Raw genomic sequence first — 17211 nt, 5'->3', positions numbered from 1 at the left:
ATAGGAATATCAACAGCAGTCCAATTGTTGCAAGCCTTTCCATGCGTCACAAAATTGGTTCAGTCTTCCTCTTCATCGTCCTTTAGCAACTAAGTGTTGTTCATTTCCATGAATGAACACTCCGCTACGGAAGCTGAGGTGCATATCCTCTAATCTAGCAGTTGACGAACCTTGCTGAAAACTCATACCGGTTCTATTCTTGTTGTCGGAGACTTCTACCACTCGCCCCCACTGATCAACATTTCCTTCTTCAACAATCTTCCTTGCACCTTTCGATGAGGACATAGGTGCCCCAACTCTCTTTCCAGCAGCAATAGATAAGGCTTGGAATAGAGTTCCAACCTCATCCTCAGCTTCAATATAAGAGAAATATGATAGGTGGCTAACCAACATCACCTTTTGCCCGCCTACAATGAATAATTTCCCGTTCTTGACAAATTTAAGTTTCTGATGCAATGTCGAGGTAATATCTCCCGCCTCGTGGATCCATGGACCTCCCAATAGATAAGTGTAGGCCGGATGGATATCCATTACTTGAAAAGTAATTTGGAAGTCACTCGAACCTATCTTCACCGGAAGGTCCACTTCACCTATCACTATCTTGCGTGAATCGTCAAAAGCTTTGACGATTACACCACTATATCTCATAGGCGCTCCTTGGTTTGACAATGTTGACTTCAGCAACATATTTAACGAGGATCCGGTGTCAACTAGAACATTGGATAAAGCGTCATCTTTGCAATTCATGGAGATACGCAGAGCCATATTATGATTCCTACCCTCCCCAGGGAGTTCTTCATCATAGAAACTGAGATTATTGAAGGAAGTGATGTTAACCACAATATGATCGAACTGATCCACTGTAACATCATGTTCCACGAAATCTTGCTCTAGAACTCTTTGCAGTGCTTCTCTACTCGCTTCTGAATTCATGAGCAGAGAAAGTAATGAAATATTTGAGGGGGTTTGGAGCAGCTGCTCCAACATATTAAACTCACTCTTCTTTATCAACCGAAGTACCTCATCATCATCGTTAGTCTTCAAATTGCTGGATTCACCAGACTCACGCCTTGGAGCACTAACTGGATCTACTGCAAGCATTTCTACCTTCTTACTAACTGTTGAATCCTCCACATCTTTTGGGAACACCGACCCAAACACTAGACCACTGTGGGTCACCTTGGTAACATCAGTAATGCTTACGACAGAATTGGTCGTAGGTAATGGAACCTCTTGACCATCCTTCACCATAGTTGCATTATATTGATAAGGAACAGCCTTATCAGATGCGTACGGGACTGGACCCGCCAACCGTATGACCAACAGTGATACCAATCTCTAGCTGATACTATTACTGTTGCTGCTATCATACTTAATTATTACTCTCTCGAGATTCTTAAACACGGGAACAATTACATTGACATCTTCATCTATGTGACGGGATTGAACAATTTGGATCATGCCTTCATCCATCAACCGCTGGATGTCCCTTTTCACAATCTCACAACCCTTAGGGTTGACACTGTAGATAGCACAACCATCATGGTTGTAGCGGTAAATTCATGATCATCAAGCTATGGATAAGCAAGACATCAATAAAACACGAGTCGCCACCGCGCTTTTATTGTTTCCAAGGGAAAAGGTAAAAGTACGAACAAAACCCCAAAGTAAGTAGTTTTCAAATAAAAACTAATAAAATGTCAGAGATTACAGGTAAGGGGGTTGGTTACACAGAGGGAAGGTATTAGCATCCAAAATATCCTAGGTACTCCTAGGGAGCCCTTTTTTGTGTGCATATGTATTTTATACAAATTGATGTATACAAACAAATAGAATGGGGGTGAGAAAAGAATTCATTAATTATATTTTTGTGTTTGACAAGACCTTCGGACTTGTGCCTACGTACCAACATAAAAATGAGGGATCAAAACCTCATATTCAATGGTATAATTTTCAAAGTGGATGCATTGCTTTTAACAAAAATTAAGTTTGAAAGGCACAAAGGCCTAAAATGGTTTGAATGAGTTAGTTCTTTTTTGTCTTTTTGAAAGTTTATGTCAAGTATAATTAAGTCTATTTACATGTTTGATTAAGAAAATGAGTTTGAAAATGCAATGTCATAAGGCCAAAGTTTCTAGTTTGCAAAGTGGTCAAAGTTTAACAAAAAAACTAGTTCAAGCAAAGAAGATTTTGTAAAAGGAGAGAGTGATTTGGAAATTAAAGAAGTGGGGAGGAGATGAAGAGACTAATCCTAAGCATAAAATTAAAAGTTAAGACTTGAAAAGATTTGACTGATGGGTAGCAATCCAATTGACAAGAATGTTATATAGAAACCCAAATTCCCTTGGACATTAGAATCAAGCAACACACAATGCACAATGTCAACTTGAAAAGAAAGGTATCAAATAAAGATATCCACATCCAAGCTAAGCAACTCCATGATCTTCTTCAAATTTACCCAAGTAACAGATGAATTCCACAGGTCACAGGTTCAAAATAACAACTACACAATGAACAAGTTGCAGATGAACTCAAAGGGATCTTAAATGATGTATCAGATGAAGGTTCAAATTTGCAAGCACTTAGTTTCATGAAAGTTAGCATTGGCCAAGTCCTTTTTGCATAGGGAAGTTGCCTAAATTCTAATTCCAATTGTCCAAGATCAAACCAACAGTCCACACAAAAGTTTTTGAGGGTTTTTGTTTTTATTATGTACACTAATGGTCAAAGACCACACAAACAAACAAAATATACATAAACAAGATATATCACACAATATGGTCCAAATGGACAAAGTCAAAATGGCATTAACATAAACAATTAGAATGGTATGAATAATGGAAAATGAATAAAGACTTGAAATTGAATTGAATTAATGTAAATGGATTGAAATTAAATGTTAGTGGTTAATGAGTTAGAAGTTAGTATTGTTTTTGCTTTTGCTTTTCATTTTAAGTCATTCTTTGGAGAACACTAAACCCACTTACCACAAGCATGGATTCTTGAACCAAGACATCTTCCAAAGGAAGGAAAAAAGGCCAAGTTTCCACATAATACCATGAAATATGGGAGACTTACAATCTCACTAACTAGAATGCTATGCCTTTTGTGTCAAAATTTAGCGCCATGTTTAAGCAATCGTAATTGGACTCATGTAGAAGTCACAACTATTTGAGGTCGGGCTATAGAATTTTGGTGTTAATGCATGTTAGAGACATAGTATAATGGACTATGCACATAAAACATACCACACACAAAAAGAATATGCAAAAGTGGTGGCCTAATCTCATCCATACTTATGTTGATTTTGCAATCAACTAGCCTTAGGATTTATAGATATCATAGACCAAATGAAATGGATGCATAAAGAAGGGGAATTAGATGAAGAGGGAGGACAATGGATCAAAACTCAAATTGGTCAAAGGAGGGAATTTACAAAATTAAGATCATTCATCCATTTTGGGAGATGGATTGTACATTCCATCAATCCCCTAAATCCAATGATCTTAACCTAACAAAGTCAAATCAACCTTGGCCAAGACCCAACAACACAAGTCAAACTCATACAAACAATCAAAAAGGCTCAACACAATTATTTGGCATTTATTCAATATAAAAATACTAAAAATAATGCATTAAATTAAATATGGTTGTCCAAATTCCTAAAACCTCATCAAAACACCAAAAAAATGGCCATGAGATTTATCATAGGTCAAACAAGGTCAAAGGACATTGGAAAAAAAATTCAGAAGTTTTAGAGACTTAAAAGTCTTTTTAAATAATTAAAAAGAATCAAAAAATCAATTAAATCATGAAAAATATTAATAATGATCCAAAAAATAATTTTAATTCAAAATATGAAAGAAGAATTTATTTAAAAATAATTTATATTTAAATTTTTTTGGGTCAATATTAAAATTAATATGAATTAATGAAAATCAAGTGAAATAAAATGAAAATCATAAAATCAAAAAAACGTGGACCACTTGATCTCCCTCATTAATTGAGGCGGCAAATCTAGTGGATGAAAACGCTTGTTCCATGGTGGAACCTGGTCAGCGCGCCACACGCATGGTAATCACAAACAACACCTAAGATTAAAACAAAATAAGAGGATCATGTGGTCTAGAGACACACCAACGCATCGCCGGAGCCCTAGCTCCGGTCTTCTTCTCTGGTGGACCTCACCGGACTGGTGCATCCTCAACCATCACCAAAATGAAAAAAGAGGACATGATATGAAAGAAAAAATAGTGTAGAGCATGAATCTGACCTCAATTACAACTAACTCCAAATATATAGAAAGATATGAGGAGTTGAATTTTGAGATGTGTCAACTGAGTTGCTTCGATTTGACCTCAAAGCAACTCAATCTTCTCGCCAACATTGGTAGGACTTCAAACAACCAAATATCCAAGAGAATTGATAAGAATTGAGTATGAATTCAAGAGAAGAAGCTTTCTGAAAATTACCTTCAATGTTGTGCAGAAATGGATCTTGCTTGTTTCAAACTTGATTTGATCACACTTAAGGAGCTTGCAGAAGTGGTTTGGCAATGGTACCAAGCTTTGGATCCTGAAGTTTTTGAATATCTAAATAGTGAGATTCAAACTCAATTTTCAAGTTGAAAATTCTCAGGTTTTCCTTTGAATGGTGAGGGTTTGAATTGGGGGGCAAAGTTGGCGAGCAAAGTGTGTTTGAAATGACCTTCAAGGCATTGTATTTATAGCATTTGAGAGTTATATTTGGACACTTGAAAAATTGCTAAAATTGGCAAGGTGATGCACAAGCTTGCATGGGCATGTACAGGCCCATGAAGCATTCTCATTTGATCCAATTACATCTGTACTTAAGTTCAAATGATGCTTGAATGGCAAGGCAATGATATGTGGAGTTTTGGACATTTGATTTTCTCCAATGATGGAGCCCTATTAAGACCATGTGCAGCCCTACCAAATCTCATCCAAAATACATGAAATTGGGTTCTTTGGAAAGCTTAGATCAAGGGGAACAACTTTAATGTTGGACACTTTTTCATTTGGAACTGGGATCAGGGTGAATTTTGAGGTGGAAGTTTGGAAATTTCAACATGTTGAAAACTTTTCTAACTGTTAAGCCATATATCTCAATATTCCACCTTGCTTAACTTTTTATGTGAGCTTCAAATGAGAAAAGTGTATTCATCAAAATTGTATCTCTTTAAAAGACCTTCAAAATGGTCACCAATTTCATGTCATTTGGATTTAGAATGATAGAGGTATGCATTTTTGAAGCTGAGGAAAATCACTTTTCAATGGTATAGGTCAAAAATGACCTATAATGTATCCTCATATCACATCCTGATAAAAGTTGAATCATATCCCACTCCAAACATCAAAGTTTAAGTAGACATCTTGAATTTGATTGTGCAACTTGGGAATCTTTTATCTCATAAAAATTGAGCAAAATGACCTATAATGTTTCAACATAGAAAATTATGGTTTAGACAAAATGACCTATAAACATAGAAAATGATTTTGCAAGAAAAACTAGCTCTAGGTATTAACATGAAAGTTGTTTGGAATGTCATTTAGAGTAACATTTCTCTTGGAATCATTTTCATATGGTGAATATTTTAGGAGATAGGGTCTAGAGAGACCTAGTTTTGATCAGATGAATCCATCTGGCCAACCGCCATCAACCAACTTGCTAACCTTCAATTCTCTCGACTTTATAGGCTCATGGTAGATCATATATGCATAAGATGATGAAATTTTAAGTGTCCCTTGAGAAAATTGATCAATTGGTGGGATAACTTGTCGGAGAAATTACTCAAAATACCCAGTCAAACTAGGGTTTCCAAGGCAAATCACCTCCACACTCTTGAAGAATACTTGATCAATATAACATGTAAAGATAATTGGGACTCATATATGATGATTTGAGACATTGTGGATCAATCTTTGGTTGTGCTCTTAGCTATGAGGGTCTTAAACCCTAGATATGAACTTGATGGATCAATGGTGATCATGCCCCTACCTACAAAAGAGTTAGGCGAATGCAAAGGCATATTTTTGGTATTTTGGTTAGTAAAATGATAATATACAAGTATAATACAATCACGCGGTGCGTGGTGATCTCTCCCAAAATAAACCCAATGAAAAAAGGGTAAGGAGTATGCCAAGGTATGATCCCAATGCGAATGCATATGATGAAATTGCATGAGGGATCTTAGGGTCAAAATTGGGGTCTTAAAACTGCCCCTATTTAAGGACATTCTAGCTGAGGAGGTGAAGGTTAAAATCTTCATATAGACTCAGTAGAATGGGCTTAAATAACAACATATAGAAATAAATTTTGGTCCCTAAGAGACCTCATGATGCATATGATATGAATGTAAGAGCAAATTCTATGTGGGGAGATGTTGCCACAAAGGAAAAGAAATCAGAGAGACCGAATATCCGCAGGAGCATAATGCATTCCATAAGGAAAACTCACTGGGGAGACTGAGACTCTAGGGGAAAAAAGGGGAGACAGAGACTCTGGAGGAATTCCAAAAAAATGGAAAGACTCAGTCGGGGAAACAAAACGTCTGCAGGGGAAACGAGTAGATAAGGATAAAACTGACGTACTTGAATCATGCAGGAAAAACGATTTCACTAAGGAAATGCGCACTCATCTCAACTGGGGAAGAAATAAACTTCAACACAGGAGGAGCAGAAATCTATTATCCATTACCTGTCACTAGGTAAGGAGATAATAAAAGTCTGAGAGAGAGGATTACCGTCATCGGTTAGGATGAACATATCAAGGATGACTCTCTGGGAATCACCAAGAGGGAGTATTTATTACCGATTACTGAGTAAGAATAACCTTGTTGGGGAAAACAGCAGAAATAGGATTTACAACTACCAGTTATTGGGCAGAAGACCAAGGATGAGAATATTTGTCACCGGTTAGGGTGAACATATATAGGATAGACTCAAAAGGGAAGAAAATCTGTCATCGGTTAGGGTGAACATATCAAGGATAGACTTGCCTTGGGATGTCGAGGAGGATATCTGTCATCGGTTAGGATGAACATATCAAGGATAAGCCAACTGGACAAAAAGTAGGAATTACACATATCGAATGCTGGATAGAATACCACACGAGAGAAAATTTGTCACCGGTTAAGATGAACATATCAAGGATAGACTCTATTGAGGAGCAAAAAATAGGAATTACATCTATCAACTATTGGATAGAATACCGCACGAGAGAGTATCCGTCACTGGTTAAAGTTAACATATTAAGGACAAACTCTGCAGGGGAAGCAAGATATCTGTCACCAGTTAAGATGAACATATCAAGGATATACTTCCGGGGAAAATGAATCCACTAGGGACTCTACTAATGGGGAAAACATGGGTACTTTTGCCGGGTATTGGGCAAGAAGTAACAAACTGCAAACTAAGAAGAATATTACCAATTACTGGGTAATAAATCTTAGGAGACTTAGAGCATCGATCAAGGCAAGAGCTAGAAAGAAACGATCAATCAAGACTCAACCCAATGAGGATATAACTCAAGGGGAGTGATTTCATCCAGATAATCAACTGGGGAGGAAACTAAAACAATACTCATCCATGAGGAAATAACTCAGTGGAGAAAGGAGAAAGGTTAAAGTCTTTCTCCTTAAGGGGCCGACACTCAACAATTGAAGGAGGAAAGACGCCAGATTTGTATGGGGATAAAATACCACCATAACAGAGAACGAGAATCTCAAACCATGAATCAGCAAATATGATGATACAATTATGCAATTATGAAATTATATGAGTGTATATGTATATGTATATATGATGATTATGCTGACAAAACGATCGCAAAGGATACAAAATTTGAATCATCGGTATAATCTTCGGTCAATCCACAAAATAAGGAGACAACTTTCGGAGAACAGAGAGATCCCAAAAGCTCAACCCTAACCGGGGAAGGAGGAGATCCGCTGAGGAAAGGAAACATTATCAAATCTACAGGGAATGTTAGGTCATTACCATATCAAATGGGAGACAACCATGTAGAGGATAAATACATATAGCTGCTCAGAAACCAGGAGGAAACTCTGATTAGGAGCGAGTCGGATAGCGACAGGTGGAGAAAATAACGCAATCTGCCGAGGAAACCAACCTCACTCTGTTGGAAATTAAAACAAACATCAACCCTGCTGAGGACTACACAAACTCCGTTGGGGAACTTCCGCAAGATCTATTGGGGATAAAACACTCTGTAGGGGAACTAAATCAACTAACTTGGCTAGGGATAACTGAGGGTTAACTGCTCGAGGGAACCATTGATGCTCCACACTTAGGACTTGCTGTTTTTTGAAATACTGTTGATATTTCGTTTTAATTGCTTTAAAATTCTTGCTTTTATATGTTTAAGAAAAATGATTTTGATTAAAAAATTAATTTCAAAAATCATCATAATAAAATTTAAAACTATTTGGCTGAAGTAAATAAGAGTGGAAACAATTGGATAAAAGCTCAACTTTATTTAATTGAATGGTAGTCTATAAATGATAAGACTCCATGGATCTTTAAAAAGTTGAAGATGGTAATTTACATGGAAAAGGGTTACATTGAATACAATTGACCACTAATCCTTCTACCAACTCGTGATATCCGTTGTGCTTTTGGCCGCTACTGGGGACGATGAATTGATTTCAACCCTTGTGCTCAACAAAGTTTCTCCAAGATTGGAAGATCAGCAGAATGCAGTTACTTGCCATAATCCCTAATTTTTGCATAAGATGCCCCAGGGTGGGGTACTCAACTTATCGGGAAAATTCTTTTTGTTTTATGTCTCTAATTTTATCCAGGATCGCCCTTTCGGGTTTTCAATCCACCGAGACGCTCATTTTTGTCTAAGTCATCATTTTGGGTTTTCAACTTTGCGAGCTGTTCTTTGCTTTTTTAGGCGAAGTATTTCTTGACTGCATCTGCATTCACAGGACGAGTGAACTCTTCACCGTCCATAGTTGTAAGAATCAAAGCACCACCTGAAAAGGCTCTCTTGATAACATGTGGGCCTTCATAATTAGGAGTCCATTTGCCACTAGAATTTGGTTTAAAAGATAGAATCTTCTTGAGCACAAGGTCACCTTCTCTGAACACACAAGGTTTGACCTTCTTGTCAAAAGCTTTCTTCATCCTTTGCTGATATAACTGGCAATGACACATGGCAGTCAATCTCTTATCTTCAATCAAATTCAGTTTATCATAATTGGTCTGACACCATTCAGCCTCAGTCAACTTGGCTTCCATGAGCATACGTAATGAAGGAATCTCAACCTCTACGGGGAGCACTGCTTCCATACCATAAATAAGAGAGAAAGAGGTTTCCCCTGTTGAAGTGCAGATGGTTGTACGATACCTATGCAAAGCAAATGGGAGCATATCATGCCAATCCTTATACGTCAAAACCATCTTCTGAATAATCTTCTTGATATTCTTATTTGCAGCTTCAACAACCCCATTCATCTTAGGTCTGTAGGGAGAAGAATTATGATGTGCAATCTTGAAGTCTATACAAAGAGATTCCATCATATTATTATTCAAGTTCGATCCATTATCACTAATGATCTTACTTGGTGCACCATAATGGCATATGATATGGTTCTTAATAACCCTTACAAAAACTTGCTTGGTTACATTTGCATATGATGCCACTTCAACCCATTTTGTGAAGTAATCAATTGCCACTAAAATGAAACGATTTTCGTTCAAAGCTTTAGGCTAAATCATGCCAATCACAACAATTCCCCACATGGAGAACGGCCATGGGGAAGAATTAACATTCAAAAGTGTCAGAGGAACAGGAATCTTATCCGCATAAATTTGACACTTTTGGCATTTCTTCACAAACTTGCAGCAGTCAGATTCTATTGGCAGCCAATAGTAACCTGCTCTTAACATCTTTTCCATTACATGTCCATTGGAATGAGTACCAAAGGAACCTGCATGGACTTCAACCATCAACAAGTCTGCTTCGTGTCTATCCACGCATCTGAGCAAAACCATATCGAAGTTTCTCTTGTACAATACATCTCCATTAAGGTAGAAATTGTCGGCTAATCTCCTTAAAGTATTTTTATCTTTCAAAGATGCCCCAAACGGGTAAATCTAACTTCGGAGGAAACACTTGATGTCATAATACCATGGCTTCTCGTCCTTGATCTCTTCAATGGTAAACACATGAGCTGGCCTATCAAGATGCATCATAGTCAAATTGGGAACTTCATTCCAATACTTCACTACGATCATTGATGCCAATGTTGCAAGAGCATCTGCCATTCGGTTTTCATCTCGGGGGATATGATGAAACTCAACCTTTGTAAAGAAAGTTGAAATCCTCCACGCATAGTCTCTATCTGGTATCATAGCGGGTTGAATCGTCTCCCATTCTCCTTTTATTTGATTCATAACCAAAGATGAATCTTTGAAGACATCTAAATACATGATTCTGAGATCAATGGCCTCTTCAAGCCCCATAATGCAAGCTTCGTACTCTGCCATATTGTTTGTACACTTGAAAGTCAATATAGTTGTAAATGGTAGATGCGTGCCTTGAGGAGTAATAATCATTGCCCCAATGCCATTTCCATATTGATTAACAGCTCCATCAAAAACCATGCCCTAATGAGAACCAGGTTCTGGTCCTTTTTTAAGCAATGGTTCGTCACAATCTTTTATTTTCAAGTACAAAATCTCTTCATCAGGAAAATCATATTGCACTGACTAGTAATCATCAATCGGTTGGTAAGCCAAGGGGTCAACCAAGATACTACCTTTGATTGCTTTTTGAGATCGGTATTCAATATCATACTCTGATAACAACATCTGCCAACGGACAATCCTCCCAGTTAAAGAAGGCTTCTCAAATATATACTTGATTAGATCCATTTAGAATTCCAACCAAGTGGTATGATTCAACATATATTGAAGCAAACGCTTAGCAGCCCAAGCAAATGCGCAACAAGTCTTCTCTAGCATAGAATACCGAGTCTCACAGACGGTGAACTTCTTGTTGAGGTAGTAAATTGCAAATTCTTTATTCTAGTATCATCTTGCTGACATTGAACACAACCCATACTATCTTCAAGCCCAGTCAGATACATGATCAACGGTCTTAATTCAACAGGCGGAGACAAAATCAGAGGTTCAAGCAGATACTCTTTGATAATGTCAAAAGCTTTCTGGAAATCTTCGGTCCAATCACAAGACTGATCTTTCTGAAGAAGATTGAATATAGGCGCACATGTGGCAGTCATGTGTGAAATGAATCTTGAAATATAATTCAAGCGGCCGAGAAAACCTCTGACTTGCTTCTCAGTTTTGGGCGAAGGCATCTCTTGTATCACTTTGACCTTGGCATGATCAACTTCAATACCCTTCTCTCTGACAATAAAGCCCAACAACTTACCAGAATGAACACCACAAGTACACTTATTGGGATTCAAGCGGAGTTTATATTTCCTCAAACGATGGAATAGCTTCAACAAATGCTCAACATGTTCCTCTTCATTAATTGATTTAGCAATCATGTCATCGACAAAAACTTCAATCTCTTTATGCATCATATCATGAAAAAGAGTAGTCATTGCTCTTTGGTAAGTTGCACCAGCATTCTTTAGACCGAAAGGCATCACTCTATAACAGAATGTTCCCTAAGGTGTAACGAACGTGGTCTTCTCCACATCTTCGGGTGCCATCTTAATTTGATTACATCCGAAAAATCCATCCATGAAAGAAAAGACTTTGAACTTAGCAGTATTGTCTACCAATATATCAATGTATGGCAGAGGGAAATCATTTTTCGGACCGGCTTTATTCAAATCTCTACAGTCGATACATCTGCGGACTTTTCCATCTTTCTTCGGCACAAGCACAATATTGGCCACCCATGTTGAATACTTAGCGGTCACAAGGAAACCGACATCGATCTGATTCTATACTTCTTCTTTGATTTTCACTGCCATATCAGGATGCGTTCTTCTCAACTTCTGCTTGACTGGCGAGCATTCTGGCTTCAATGGCAATCTATGCTCCACAATCTCAGAATCCAAACCAGGAATGTCTTGATCGGACCAAGCAAACACATCTGAATACTCTTGAAGAAGATCAATCAACCCCTTCTTAACATCTGGACACAGGCGAGACCCAATCTTGACTTCCTTCACATCATCTTCGGAACCCAACTTGACTAATTCAAACTGCTCTTCGAAAGGCTGAATGGTGTTTTCATCATGCTCAAGAAGGCAAGACAATTCATCACTCACTTCTTCATCACTTTCCTCCTCGGCCTCAAACATAGGGAATTCAAACTTTGGAGAAGGAGAAGGATCAATGTATTCAATGGGGTTAGAATCCAACCTGCATAATAATTTGATATTTTGATTTTAGAGAAGTAAATTTGTGATCAAATATTATGCAGATGGACAATTATATTATTTATTTATGTTTTTTTTTGTGGTTACCATTTACAGAATAAAGCAAAAAGTAAAAACAAAACATCATAGATGTGGATGAATAGAATTAATTTTATTGATGACCAAATTTGAAAATGCCCAAAAATGTTCACTTCTCCCTTAGGCATAGGAGAAGGATTTTTAAACATATAAAAGCAATTACTTAGATCGATGCAAAATAACAGGAATGTCAACAGCAGTCCAATTGTTGCAAGCCTTTCTGTGTGTCACAAAATTGGTGCAGTCTTCTTCTTCGTTATCCTCTAGCACAACAGCTAAATGTTGTTCATTTCCATGAATGAACCCTCCGCTATGGAAGCTAAGTTGCATATCTTCTGATCTAGCAGTAGACAATCCTTGCGGAAAACCCAGACTGGTTCTACCTTTGATGTCAGAGACCTCTTACATGCGCCCGCACTGATCTACATTGCCTTCTTCAACAATCTTCCTTGCATCTTTCAATGAGGACATAGGTGCCCCAACCCTCTTTTCAGCAGCAATAGATAAGGCTTGGAACGGAGTTCCAACCTCATCCTCAGCTTCAACGTAAGAGAAAGAGGAAAGGTGGCTAACCAACAACGCCTTTTCCCCACCAACGATAACATGCTTCCCACTATTCACAAATTTGAGCTTCTGATGCAATATGGAGGTAACAACTCCCGCCTCGTGGATCCATGGCCTTCCCAACAGACAACTGTAGGCCGGGTGGATATCCATTACTTGAAAAGTAATCTGAAAATCACTCGGACCTACCTTCACTGGAAGGTCCACTTCCCCTATTACTGTTTTGCGTGAACCGTCAAAAACTTTGATGATTACACCACTATACCTCATGGGTGCTCCTTGATATGACAACTTTGAAAGAGTTGACTTAGGCAGCACATTCAACGATGATCAAGTGTCAACAAGAACATTGGATAAAGCGTCATCTTTGCAGTTCATGGAGATATGCAAAGCCAGATTATGATTCCTACCCTACTCAGGGAGTTCCTCATCACAAAAACTAAGATTATTGCAAGAAGTGATGTTAGCCACAATATGATCGAACTTATCCACTGTAACATCATGTTCCAAAAACGCTTGTTCTAAAACTCTTTGCAGTGCTTCTCTGTGCACTTCCGAATTCATAAGCAGAGACAATATTGAAATCTGTGAGGGGGTTTGGAGCAGCTGCTCCACCATATTAAACTCACTCTTCTTTATTAAATGAAGTACCTTATCATCATCATTAGCCTTCAAATTGCTGGATTCAGCAGACTGACACTCTGAAGTACTAACCGAATCTAAAGCGGGCACTTCCCCCTTCTTACTGACAATTGATTCTTCCTTATCTTTTGGGAACACCGACCCAAACACTCGACTCCTACGGGTCACCTTAGTAACATGAGCAATGCTCACTCCAGAGATGGTCGTAGGCAATGGGACCTCCTGACCATCTTTCAACATTGTTGCATTGTAATGATACAAAACAACTTTATCGGATGATTACGGGACTGGGCCCGCTAACCGTATGACCAACGACAATACCAATATGTTGGTGACGTTGTTACTATTACTGTTGTCGTACTGAATGACTATTCTTTCCAAATTCTTAAAAATAGGCACTATGACATTCACATCATCATCTATATGAAGGGATGTCCCTTTTCACTACCACACAACCCCTCGGGTTGACACTGCAGATAGCACAACCGTCATGGTCGTGCTCACAATCACTCACCATATAAATTTCCTTATGCATTGCCACTAAGGACCTCCAGATGAAACGAACATCATAGATCTTGTACTCACCAGAACAACCATCCACCATGTTAACTGATGAATTCCCATGAGCGGGCAGTGGATTTGCTTTCACGTTCGGTGCGCGGTCCTCAAAGGATACCAATCCACTCTTTATCAGCTTCTTAACTTTGTACTTGAGCGGATAGCAGTTCTCAATGTCATGTCCAGGTGCCCCTTGATGAAAAGCACAACGGAGTTCAGGTTTGTACCACCATGGAAGTGGTTCTGGGATTTGTGGCGGGTTTCTTGGTTGGAGTAGGTTCTTGAGAACCAAAGATAGATAAAGTTCTACATAGGTCATAGGAATTGGGTCAAAAGAGACCTTCTTCCTCTCGAAATTTTATTGATGGTGATTGTTGGTATTGTTGTTGTTGTAGGTGTTTCTTCATTGTTGTGGTTGTTGTTGTGGACGTTGTTGTTGTTGTTGTTGAATTGGTGTTGATTGATTGTTTGAAAATAATGGAATTACTGAGGATACTTGATGATTGGTTGATTGATTGCATTAGCTTCGCTGTCTTTCTTCTTCCCGAAGTTGTTGCCATATTTCTTACTTGATGATGCTTCCTCCTTTGACAATCATCCTTCTCGGAGACCTTCTTCAAGCCTCATCCCCATGTTTACCATTTCAGTAAAGTCACTGGGGGCACTAGCAATCATACGTTCATAGTAAAGTGAACTCAGGGTCTTCAAAAAGATCTTTGTCATCTCCTTCTCCTCTAAAGGAGGGGTGACCTGAGCAGCTAACTCTCTCCATCTCTGCGCATATTCTTTGAATGTCTCCTTTTCCTTCTGAGACATAGACCTCAACCGGTCTCTATCCGGCGCCATATCCATATTATATTTATACTGTTTGACAAAAGCTTCTCCCAAATCATTGAAAGTGCGAATGTTTGCACTGTCCAACCCCATTTACCATCTGAGCACAGCGTCGGTCAGACTGTCTTGGAAGTAGTGGATCAACAACTGATCATTGTCAGTTTGGGTAGACATCTTGCGGGCATACATCACTAAATGAATGAGTGGACATGTGTTCCCTCTGTATTTTTCAAAGTCAGGCACTTTAGATTTCATCGGAATCTTCACATTCGGCACAAGACCTAACTCAGCAACACTTTTCCCAAACAGGTCCTTACCTCTCAACGTTTTCAACTCCTTGCGCAGCTCAAGAAATTGATCTTTCATTTCGTCCATTTTCTCATAAACGCCCAGGCCCTCATATGGCTCGGAATGATAAATGGTATCCTTCACACGAGGTAAGGTGTGCACAACGGGAGGTGGCACAGACATGATCGGGCTAGATGCCAGCATGGAAGCGGAAGTAGGCGTTAAGGCTTCAGGCATGAAGTTCGGCGACATTCCCCATGGGAATCCGGCAAGCATGGTAGAGGTAGCCACCTCTGAAATAACAGTCCTCTAAGAGGGGGAGTTGCAGGTGTTGAAGAAAACTGGCTCTATGCAGCTAGAACTGACTCAATCATGGCAGTCAGGCGGGCTATCTCGTCCTTCAAATCCCTGTTCTCTTGCTCAAGATGTTCCATGATTCTCAGATGATTGGCGCGAGTGTTTTATCGATGAGTCAGCTTGGCTAAAGTACAGAAGAAACACCAATGAGACATATGGCGAAAGAGAAACCTGTTTATGCAAATGATCCATGAAATGCAATGCTTGTTTATTTATCTTTTATTGGCAAGTGCGTCTTCCAACTCCTCTACATCTTGGTTAGGGAGAGTTAATGGCTCAACCACAACCATAGACATAGGTCTCTCACAAGGATAAGGCATCTTCAACTCCAAATCTCTCTTCTTCAACCAAAGAGTGTAAGCTTCCAAAGCTACACAATTTCACGGACCAAGGTCGGGTCTTCCTTTCCTATGCACATTATGCCAAGCATGTACAATATTCTGCTTCAAATGTTGGGGATCTTTACCCTCTTGATAGAAAAGACCTTCTAACAAAGTGTTTTTAGGTTTGTCTTTCAAGGGGAACCCAAGCTGACGACGAGCCAAAGCAGGGTTGTAGTTAATTCCTCCTTTTGTACCAATGAGAGGCACATTAGAGAATTCGCCACAACAATCAATAATATCCAAACTGCTCAAAGAGGGATCATACCAAACTATATCATCATTAGTGAGAGACATAAGTCTATGAGACCACCATAGACATTGTTTGTTCTCTACAAAAGCAGGTGTGTGAGGCAAGTGTGAAATAAACCACTTGTACAGAAGAGGAATGCAACAGACAATAGTTCCACCACCCTTAGAATTCCTTAAATTCAAAGAGAAATACATATCACCCAATAAAGTAGGCACAAGATTCCATATCAAGAAAAGTCTAATGGCATTAACATCAACAAAACCGTCAATGTTAGGGAACAAAGTTAATCCATAGATGAGCAACACAAAGATAGCTTCAAAAACGTCCACACTACCGTCTTGAGCAAAGGCAGTAGCTTTCTTAATGAGGAAATCAGAAGGCAACCCAAATAATCGTCTTTTCTTCTCCCAATGAGCCTCTATCTCAGATTTCCTCAAATTAAGAGCTTCAGCAACAAGATTAGATCTGGGAATATCCTCCAATCCACTAAAATGCACTCTACTAGAAATGGGTATCCCCAAGAGATGGGCATACTCCTCCAATGTAGGCACAAGCAGATAATCTGGGAAAGTGAAGCAACGGTAGAGAGGATTATAGAACTGCACTAGCACACTCAGGAGTCCTTCAACCACATCAGGAGACAAGATAGATAGAAGCTTCCCATGACGGTGCTTGAAGTCCAAGGGATCTAATACAAAAGATTATAGCTTCCTTAACTCTTTCAATTCGGGACATTTGAAACTGTACTTCTTAGTGTTCCTTCGTCCACAATCCATGGTCTGAAAGTATTTGCAAATAATACCTCAATTCCTTGAAATTTTCGTGTGATGAATGTTATGATGCGC

The sequence above is a fragment of the Lathyrus oleraceus genome, chromosome 2, assembly GCF_024323335.1.
Source record: "Lathyrus oleraceus cultivar Zhongwan6 chromosome 2, CAAS_Psat_ZW6_1.0, whole genome shotgun sequence".
Classification (NCBI taxonomy): Eukaryota; Viridiplantae; Streptophyta; class Magnoliopsida; order Fabales; family Fabaceae; genus Lathyrus; species Lathyrus oleraceus.
Note: the sequence above shows the minus strand (reverse complement) of the source record.